Source organism: Henckelia pumila, chromosome 1 (assembly GCF_033568475.1).
Source record: "Henckelia pumila isolate YLH828 chromosome 1, ASM3356847v2, whole genome shotgun sequence".
Classification (NCBI taxonomy): Eukaryota; Viridiplantae; Streptophyta; class Magnoliopsida; order Lamiales; family Gesneriaceae; genus Henckelia; species Henckelia pumila.
Window position 1 is genome coordinate 146842867 of NC_133120.1, and position 11009 is coordinate 146853875.

At 38.0% G+C, this 11009-nt stretch overlaps 1 long non-coding RNA gene across 1 annotated transcript; it reads left to right on the forward strand.

Moving 5' to 3' along the window:
- Window positions 1-7362: 7362 nt before the first annotated feature.
- On the forward strand, window positions 7363-9728 carry LOC140874661 (uncharacterized). Its single transcript, XR_012148183.1, has 2 exons — window positions 7363-7611; window positions 9487-9728. It is a non-coding gene; the product is annotated as an uncharacterized lncRNA (long non-coding RNA).
- The last annotated feature ends 1281 nt before the right edge of the window (window positions 9729-11009 follow it).

The following is an 11009-nucleotide window of genomic DNA, read 5'->3' on the forward strand; positions in this document are numbered from 1 at the left end:
TTGTATGTGTTGGAAAACGGATCATATTTCCTCTGTGGTGGTCTAGAAAATCCTCCAGTAGCGTTGACCTGTTCAACTGATTCTTCTTGAAGTGTGGGACACGTATCAGTAGCATGTCCCATTGCAGCACAAATTCCACATGCCTTTCCAGTCTGTCCATTCCCTACAGCCATCTGACGCACAAGAGATGTCAATTCAATTAGTTGTTGTTCAAGGGAAGAGACATTTACCTCGTTGTTCTTTTTCAGTACATGCTCATTCCTGATGGTGCCAAATTGTTGAGAATTGGCAGCCATATTCTCCATCAGATTCCTTGCTTGTATCGGAGTTTTAGCCACGAAAACTCCTTCACTGGCTGCGTCTAGCATACTCCTATCATGAGGTAACAAACCTTCATAGCAAAATTGTATTAATTGATTTTCACTTATCTGATGCTGCGACAGCTAGCACAAAGCTTCTTGAACCGCTCCCAGTATTCATGCAGTGATTCCCCGAAGTATTTCTTGATTCCATAGATTTATTTTCGGATGTTCACAGCTCTAGAGGCTGGAAAGTATTTCTTCAGGAAAGTTCTTTTCATCTCTGTCCAAGTCGTGATAGACCCAGAGGGCAAGTAGTATAGCCAATCCTTAGCAGCACTCTTCAAAGAGAAAGGAAAAGCTCTCAGCTGAATCTGCTCCTCTGTCACTCCATGGGGTTTCATACTCGTGCTGACCACGTGAAATTCCATCAAGTGTTTATTTGGATCCTCACCTGCAAGACCATGAAAGGAAGGTAGTAAGTGAATTAATCCAGACTTAAGCTCAAAAGTTGCATTATTTTCTAATGTAGGAAAAGTAATGCATAAAGGATGTTGATTGGGGTCAGGAGTGCCCAATTGTCTAAGACTCAGGTTAGCATTGGCAGCCATCTCTTCTTCTGGAAAAGCATCTCGAGCAGCGGCTTCTTGTTGTTGCCTACGAAGTTCTCTCCTTCGCCTATGCAAAGTTTTTTCAATCTCCGGATCATAGAGAAAGTCTTCTTCAGCAAAATCACCTGAAAGCATGAACTAGAGAGAACTAGAAACAAAGAAAAGAGAAGAGAGTGAGACTAATCAAAATAAAACAAAAAGAAAAAGGACACAATAAATTAACACCGTTTCCCCGGCAACGGCGCCAAAATTTGGTAGCGCTTAATCGTATCACGCCCAAATTATCCAACTCAATCAGATAATCACTAAAAATGTAGTAATGTGAGTAGGGATCGTTCCCACGAGGAAAAGTAAATTTAATGCGTTCTAAATAAATAAAAAGGGTTTTGAAGTTTGGAATAACTACTAAAAATTTAAGCAATTAAATATTCAAATTATCACTATCATGCGAGATTGAAAATTAAACTGAAGAAATCAATAAGAGACGAGACTTGGTATCGGTTGACTACACCCTTGATATTCATTCATTCAATCATCGATTCCCTAAAAATAATTAATCCTATTTAATATTCGTCATTGAAAATCAAATTCCTGTTTCACCTTAATTTTAGTTAATTAGAAAACATCATTCTAAATTAATCCTTACCAATAAATTAACCCAGATAACAGCAATCTATATTTAAATCCACGGTAGCATTCAAACTAGTAAAACTGACGAACCTAGACAACACAAACACCAGCGGTTGTATTTAGCCTAGTCAATAATTGATCCTACAATTTAATAAATTCAACAGTAGAAAATATCAAACGTAGTTTCTTCGCAAATTAGTTCATTCAAACAATTACGGATTTGAATTTTAATTTAGCTATAGCTTGCAAAACAAAATCCTAAGATGGTCAATCCTAAAATCTCGCATACAAACATGAAATAAACCAGATCAAATATTGATACTTAACAAGAATTAAACACTACGAATCGAATCTCATGAATAAAATATATCAAGGTTTCGTATCCCTCAACCAAGTATAAAAGGTTTAGCTACAATGATTCATTACCAAATCAATAAAAATTCAAAGAAGAGAAGAAAACTAGAGAGAAAATTGAAGAACAAAACCTAGCCTCCAAGAGAGATTCTCCAAAATTTGATAATAATCCTCAAAAAACGGAATTAAGAGTCTAATAAAGCCTAGAGTCCAAAATAACAAAATTTCCAAAATTATAAAATTATTCCCGAACAGGCTAGCGCGCTCGATCGCATTGAGTACGTCTGATCGAGCACATCAAAATATGCATGTTATCTGTTTTGAATCTTCTCAGACCGCGCTCGATCGCGTTGAGTTCGTCCGCTCGAGCGCGGTAAAAACGAGGCTCCCACTGCCTTCGTTTTCTTTATTTTGAAATCTTCTACACATTAAACCCAGGAGTATGTTATGAATGTAAATGCATGCAAAAGACAAAACTAAAATAAAACATGAACAAACACAATTAAATGCATGCAAACTAATAACAAAATACAAACAAAATATGCAAACAAAACACGACTATAAACGATGATCTCGATCAAGCGGGTGTTTGTATCCTTCGTAATCAGGGAGATCGTGGTTAGGATGTAAGATGTATCAGTGTTGTGATACATTAGTGCCAGAGGCTTTCTACTGTCGACAAGTAGCACAGTAATCTTTAGTTGGGAGAATACTAATGCGGTTCATTATTAATGGAGCTTTTAGGGAGTTCCACAAGAGTCTGAATGTGTCGGAAGCTATTTTGACCAGACACTCAAGCAAGTGTCACAAATATGTTCTCGAGGTTCTACCCTAGATTTTGAGGACGAAATCTTTTAAGGGGAGGAGAATGTAGTGACCCGTATCCAGAATTAACGATTAATGAGTAATTAATCAAGTGATCATGGTTAGATTAAGTAAAACATGATTAAGAAAATTACAATTGGATTAACGGAGTCCAGAAATGGATCCAGGACACTCAAAAATAGTCAGGAAGATTCCGATTCTTAGACAGGATCGGAGGCTCCGAACCTGAGTTCGGATGATCCGAAGTGTCCAAGTTCGGAGGGCCTGAGGATGTTCGGGAGGGTGAAGTTCGGACGATCCGAAGAGGGATCGGACGGATCGATCTTTATCAGATAAGATAAGATAAGATAAGGAAATTATTTGATTGGCTGGAAGTGAGTTCGGATGATCAGAAGTGATGGATCGGATGGTCCGAATAGTGCCTCGGCCAGGTGTCCGAAGGAGTGACATCATGAATGATGTAATATCGGGATTGAATGATCCGAAATCCCGATTGGATGGCCCGAAGTGCTATCAGGTTACACTTGTCACGCATGAAGAGTTCAGACGGCCCGAAGGCAGGATCAGACGGTCCGAACATGTTCTATAAATATGAGGTCCAAGCTCTTCATTTGTGCGAATTCTGAATTCCTCTCCTTTGCTCACGTGGCTCTATTTTAGGGCTTTGGGTACTCTTATTTTAGAGTTGGAGAAGGGAATATATATTCTAGTATAGTCAGACAGCGTCTGACATAGTAGCAGAGCAGTGTCCGTGTAGCGGAGCCGTGCTAAAGGCTGTGGAGCTGCAACAGGGGTGTGCCCCTAGTTGCGGGATAGTCGCCATCAATGGGCTGACGACGGACGCAGGTATAGCTATGGTCTCCTTAAAATATTTAGGAATATGCAATAGCTTAGTTAAGTTTTTTAAAGCTTAATGAATGATTCATGGCTATTTGCATTGTAGAGCTGATTATAGGCTTGAGAACCTAAAGTGGGACTGCTAGGAACTGCATGTAGTAAGGTACGTAAGTACTGATTGAGATGGCCAGCATGATATATGATATATTTGTTGCATGAGCATGTGCTACGTGTTTTACCATGTTTTACGTCTATAGCACATGCATGTTTTTACGGTAGACTGCATCTGGTATGATGTGAGTCATGACAGTTTTCATCAGTGAGGCGTTACTTCCTTTGGACTCGTGTCTGGGGACGCTCAGCCCCTAGTTTTTCTATCACTAAGAGCGGCCATGACGGTGGGTTTTGACGCTATAGTTGATAGGTGAATATAGGAGCGGCACCACGGACTTGCTATCCGATATTGCCCTGTATATTCATGGCGCCTCTGAGTACTGTTTTACCCTCATTTTAAATACACTTATGTGTTGCATATATTTTATATATCATTGATTTTGTATTGAGCTTAGAGCTCACGTCCAGTATTTTCTATATGTCTGGACACCCCATTCAACGGGGCAGGCGTAGGTGCAGGTTTAAGCACCAGGAGCTTGGAGTCGCCAGTGACCAGTGAAGACAACAGGATTAGCTGTAGGTCTTTACCCTTAGGATTATTTGTATTTCGATTGGGTTGTATTTCGGCTTATTTAACCGGTTGTATTCTGCCGGTTTGATTTTATTTAAGTCTTCCGCAGCGATTTTATTTTAATGCATGCTTAATTATGCTCTTAACTCTGATTAGGTAGTGGACCCAATCGAAATACAATTAATTATTTCAATCTTGTTGCCCAAGTTTCGTGTCTTGTGCTTCAAGTTATTCAAAAAAAAGGAGAAAATTTGAAAAAAAAAAAAAGATTTGAAATCGGTCAAAAAAAATTAGAGACCGAAATTGTCGGAAAAAAAGGAAGCAAAATAACTTGTGATTAATTTTCTTATGTCTTGTTTATCCTTGGGTACCATGTTTTTCAATCTTCATAAAGTCAATTCCTTATTTTGTGCAATCTACGTGAGTCGATTGACAAGTGTTTACAAGTTTTGAACTTGTGAGTTTGATACACACAAAATCACAAGCCCTTTCTACATATTTGAATGAAAAAAGAGTGATTGAGTGATTTTCTTTGGAATGACTAGTGAGAATTTGGGTGAGGATATTTTATTACTAAATTTTTTCTTGCAGGTACAATGTTTCAAAGAAAATTCGATGGGTATAGGTAGAGTGAAAGGAGATTCTATGGGTATGATAGTAGTAGGGGAGAGAAAAGAGTAGTAGTAGGGGAGAGAGAAGAGTTGATGGGTATGGAGATGAAAGGAGATATGATGTTGGAGATAGGAGAGATTTTCATTATTATTTGGATTGGTTTAAGAAAAATGGGATTCCTTCGTTCGATGGATATTTGAATTCGGATTCGTATTTGAGTTGGGAGAAAAGGGTAGAGTCTATATTTGAAGGTCGTGATTTTTCTGAAGCTAAGAAGGTTAAACTTGTATTTAAAAAGTTTATCGACTATGCTTGCACTTGGTGAGATAAAGTAATGGTGAATAGAAAAAGGCATGGAATGAGTTCTATTTCTACATGGGATGAGATGAAAAGAGCTATGCGGAAACGTTTTGCTTCTAATCACTATGAGAGGAGAAGTGGAGTTCCAAAGTATGATTATTAAGGTACATCTAAACTTTCAAGTTCTAGTACTTGTGATATTGCATGTTTATGGTGTCATAGAAAAGATGAGCATGATATGAGTCAATGTTTAAAGAATTCTATGACAAAAGTGGTGGATTCTCAAGTAGATGTTTAAGCTAATGTTTTTGTGGATGTTGAGGCAAAATTTGAAGTGGAAGTAGTTGAGAAAATTGAGGGTGAAACTTCATTGATTGATGATGTGAGTGTTGAAATTTTTGCGGTAGAAGATGAATGGCTTGATGAAAAATCTTCTATTGTGCATGATGTGGTTGATAGTGGTGTTGATGTCACTAGCGAAGCTAGTAATGAGTTATTGGAAAATTCATTTATTATCTCTTTGCAGTTGAATCCAAAAGAATTTCTTGAGGATCAATTGGAAATTCAAAATTTGAGTGATATGGCTGAAAAAAAAAGTGATGAAAAAAGTGAGATATCCATGGAAAAAAAAAAGAAAAAAAAGAAAAAGAAAAAGAAAAAAAATTAGAGGCCGAAAGAAAGAGAGTGCAAAAGAGTGAGATGACCTTTGAGAGAAAAAAAGTGAAGAAATAAAAGAGAGGAAAGAAATCAATAAAAAAAAATATTATGGTCCAAAATTGTGAGGATGAAAATTTTGTTCAAATGAATAAAATCCCTAAAGTACTTTTGTACAAGGAGGTTTTATCTCATTGTCATGATTTAACCGGTTCTATCCCGAGAATTATTTGTTCTTCTTTTCAAAATTTTGCAGATGTGTTGATGAAGACGCAAAAGAGATACAACACTAAAAGACTTAGCATGTTAGATCCAATGCCAAGGTGAGGTTGGAGGTTTGAGGGTTGTTCTTTTTGTGAGGTATGAAGTAGATTTAATTCAAGAGTACAAATTCAATACCAACATTCAAAGGTATGACCTCAATTCTCAATTATGTGGATTTAAATACTTTGGGAGAATTTTGAATGTTCCATATATGGAATATGTTGTGATTTTTGATCTCAAGGTGTTTGAATGGTGACATGTTACAAGATTAAGTAAGATGGTTTATGTTGTTGTGTGCGAGTGTGACATGAATAGCATAGGTGGAATTTAGATCCTCGATTGTGACCCTCTTTTGTTTTGATCGATCAATGGCTACATTACTATGTCAGCAAGAAAGCCAAGAATTCTCCCGGCCCCACATTTTCCCTCTGTTGGTAAGGAAAACCAATATTTCTCTCAGCCCGTCCATACCCATCTATTGGTAAGGGAAGCCAAGATTTCTCCCAACCCGTCTATTGGTAAGGGAAGCCAAGATTTCTCCCAGCCCGTTCATACCCGTCTATTGGTGTAGTACCTAAAATCCAATCTACTAAATCTCGTGCATTAATTTAATAAATATTAGGATTTTTATTTTTTATTTTATCTGATTTAAATTCTTTATTTGATTTATGTGCTAATAAAATATTTTATTATTTATTTAAATGATTTTAATGTGCAACTTAATTGTTTTAATATTTTAAAGGTTTAAGGTTTTGCTTATTTAAATGATTTTAATTGTCTAGTTTATTCTTTTAAATGATTTTAACTGTTTAGCTTATTTGTTTAAATATTTTTGAATGTCCAACTTATTTATTTTAAATAGCATAAGTTTAGCGATTAATTATTTTAAATTATTTTAAATGTATAGCTTATTTATTTAAATCCTTTTTAATTATCCCAAATCATTTTAAAGGTTTTTATTTCCGCTTGTGAATTTATTTAAATTGCTTTTAAACAAGTCTAGCTTGTTTAAATTATTTTAATTTTAATCGCTCTGGTTATTGTTTAAATATTTTATCTATATCTGCGACATCAGAATATTTAAAGTGTTTAATTCTTGGATTTTCAATTTGAGTATTTGCAAAATCGGAGTTGAATACTTTTACTCGCGCCATATAAAATGCCGCATATTATATGTTGTTCACTTGCACACTTAAAAATATGTGTTGGCCCGGCCCAAAGGGATTTTCACCTAGCCCAAATGCATCGGCACAATCTCCTTTTTCCCCCCTTACACAAGACTTGCCGATGACATTTTATCTTCCCTATTTTCCTCTCCATCTCACGATTCTCTCTCAAAATCGATCGGCGCTCTTTTTTTTTTTAATTTCCTTGCCAGCCTTCGGCCGCCGCCAGCAGACCATCTTCCCGGCGAAACTTTCCACCAGGCGAGCTGCTCGAGTTCATCATCCTTCCTCAGCTCGGCTCCCAGCTATCGAGCTCCTCCCCATATCTGATCTTTTACGATTTCGGCAAGATTATGGGTTTATTTGGCCACAAAGTAGATTATTACGTCTTGTGTTTGTTTTTCCTATGATTATTTCGAGTTTTCTTATTCCAGGGATGTATGGTCAAACTATTCTGCACTTTTAGCTAGCTATTCGAGTTTTTCAGATCTTCTTTGGAAGTTATATGCATGCTTATGATTGTTACGTATTGTTTTCTTGTGTTGGATGGGTATTGAACTGAGAGTCTCGGTTATTGCTTCCTTTTGCCTAAATTTCGAAACCCTTCACTGTGTTTGGGTATGTCTTAATTTGATTTCTCTGTTTTCTTCGGATAGCTGTACAAGATTTCTGTTTCCTTTTGGCGTGTCGTACTTTCTTGTGGTCGAGTTGTGTTTCTTGAGTTGGGAAGGTGTTGATATAGAAGTTTTTGATTAATTTATACACTGCCTCAGTTTCGAAATTACTCTGTGTTTGGGCATGTGTTGAGTCGAGTTCTTTCTTGTTGCTTAGATGGTGAATTAGGGCCTACCATGGTTGAGAATATATCTCACATGTTAGTGCTTAGGATCTGTTGGAAATAGCTAGTAATTGGAGGTAAAGGGCTGTCGAAATTGGAACTTGTTAGTGTCGGTTCTGAGGCAGGGACAGGGGCTGTTCTCTTTTGAGTCACACTAGGCTTGGGGAAAGCTGTCCTAGTGGTTTGTGCAAGTCTAAGGAGTGGTCTAGGTCACTGTTTAAAGGTCGTTAACATGGGAAGCCAAGTTTTAAGTGTTTGGAAGGAAGAAGAGTTTTCGAGCAAATTTTTGCCTAAGTGTTGGGGGCTGTCCGGTTAGGGTCGTGTAAAACAGTGTTATACCCATGTTTTGGCTAAGGGCACGGGTTTGGGAATATCCTAGGATGTTAGGGAGACATCGTTTCAAGTGGGAACCAATTCGGTTAAGTTTTGGTTGAGTTCTAGGCTATTGTTTTTCTTAGGGTGCTGATTTTTTTATGTTAAGTGTTGCTGCCCGGAAACATTATTGCCAGAAAATATTGGATAAGATTTGTATCTTGAGGATGACTTCCTAATTAAGTATAAAGTGCATGAGAACCGTGTTTTCAATCAGAAGTCGTTTTGTGTAAGTGTTGAGTAAGTTATAAGCATTTCAAGTAGATTGCTCGGGATATGTCCTAAGTGCCAAAATTAAAGTCTAAGTTCTTAGCTATGGTTTGCCACCTAAATCACCATCCTTGTCTACCATATTGCATCATTTATTTCATAAATCGAGTAATCGAGTAAATATTTTCAAAGAAATTCATTTCCATAAGTTGCATGCTGAATCTGTGAATCAAGGCAAGAAAGATGGAAAGAAAGTATTTTACGAACGAAGTGAGATGATTGTGACTAAATTTATTCACGTGTATGTGTGGGGCTGGGAGACGTTTTGGCCTCCCTTACCAAATCATTATGGGTTTCCTTACCTTAGCATGTGTTCGTGTGGGGCTGAGAGATATCTTGGCCTCCCTTACCCAATATAAGGCAAGATTGGGTTGGGTGTTACCCTAACCTCCTTGCGGCACAGTGCACTGCAGCCATGATCATGATCAAAATCACAGAGTTACAATCAAAGATTTATGTTCACAGTTACAGATACAGTTACAATTACAATTACAGTTTATATGTTCACAGTTCAGTTTATCAGTTTACATCTTATATTATCAGATTACATTTCAGTTTATCAGATCTCAGTTCAGTCCTTTCAGTCCTCATGTTCAGTCTCGCTATGCAATTGCAGTTTAAGTTTGGTTTCAGTCAGTTAGATTCAGTCTTGCATGTGATGTTTTCAGTATAAGATATTTTTAATGGTGTGTGCATGTATATTTATTATTCGTTATTTCACCCCATATTCTTGTTGAGTCTTTAGGGTCACTACATCTACTTGGTACAGGTTTAGGTTATCATTGAGATTGCGGGACAGGACTATCGAGTGGACTGTGATGCGGGCACAACACATTCCTCTGACCATGCCAGTCTTCCGCAAAAGTTTATTTTAACATTTTATAGTCTTTTATTCTGTTACTTGGATTATTGTAAACGTAAAGATTTATTGATCGTCTTTGGGAATGTAAGTATCAAAGTATATGATTTATGGACGTTTGGAAGGTCGAATCTTTTTCTCCGGTTCTTGTTTAGTTCTCGGTCTAGTTTATTTCGTACTGTTGGTTGCGTTTTAAATTTGCTGTCTGTGACAGGTGGGTCGTTATATAAATATATAAGTCATGCCTATGTTTTTTAAAATCCGCATTTTCATTATTAATTAATTTGAAATATAGATCAGGGTCGTTTCAATTGGTCACAATCAACTCTCCTCATTCGATCTTTTACTTTTTAATAATTTCAAACTTTAACTTTACTCAACCTCAACTCAAACTTTTACTTGACTTGCAAACGCAAAGATCAAGCCCTCAACTTTAGAAAAACTTTACTCAATTCAAAAGATGGAACATCACCCTTAAAAACACAAATTCAAGGATGATAACATGATTTTTAAAATAAGGAAAATATGATGATTAAGCGGCTACCCCTAGGTTAGACTATCCGACCAAGACACACAGTGGTACCAGGATTGAGTTAAACTTGGATATGTGTCTGGTGGTCCAAGTTCGAATCCTGGAAAGGGCAAAAACTCCCCTTTCCAGGTGGGGAGAAGACCGTGAGGTGAGACCCACCCAGAGCTAAGCCTAGATGATGACAGATGCCAAGGGTGTGGTCATTACATAAAAAGGGCGCCCTTTTTTGTAATGGACTGGACCCGCACCCTCTGCTCTAGCCCATCTGGCCTCTGCTGTGGGCCGGCCCAGCCATATTCTAACTCGTGGCCTTCTCCCCACCTGGCTAGGAGAGTTTTTTCCCTCCCCAGGGATCAAACCTTGTACCTCCAAGCTTAAGTACAAAGTCTTCTGATCCCTGGTACCACTTGAACTAGTAGCTCAAGTGGTACCAGGATTGAGTAGAATTTGCACTTATGCCTGGGGTGCAAGTTCGAATCCTGGGGAGGGCATGCAACTCTCCTTTCCAGGTGGGTAGAAGACCCATGAGTTAGAATATGGCTGGGTCAGCCCAGAGCAGAGGCCAGATGGGCTAGAGCAAAGGGTGCGAGCTCAGTCCATTACAAAAAAGGGCACCTTTTATGTAATGACCACACCCTCTGCATCTGCCATCATCTAGGCTCAGCTCTGGTTGGGTCTCACCTCATGGTCTTCACCCCACCTGGAAAGGGGAGTTTTTTTCCCTCCCCAGAATTCGAACTTGGACCACCAGCCAATAGAACCGACACAACCATGATATCTTACACTTAAAATATGACAAAGCCATTCCCTTCCTAGACCAATTGAACCAGTGCTTAAACCACAGCACTAGGACAGCCCCTGCAAACCCGTAAAAATTTCTGCGCCAACCATTAGATGCTAA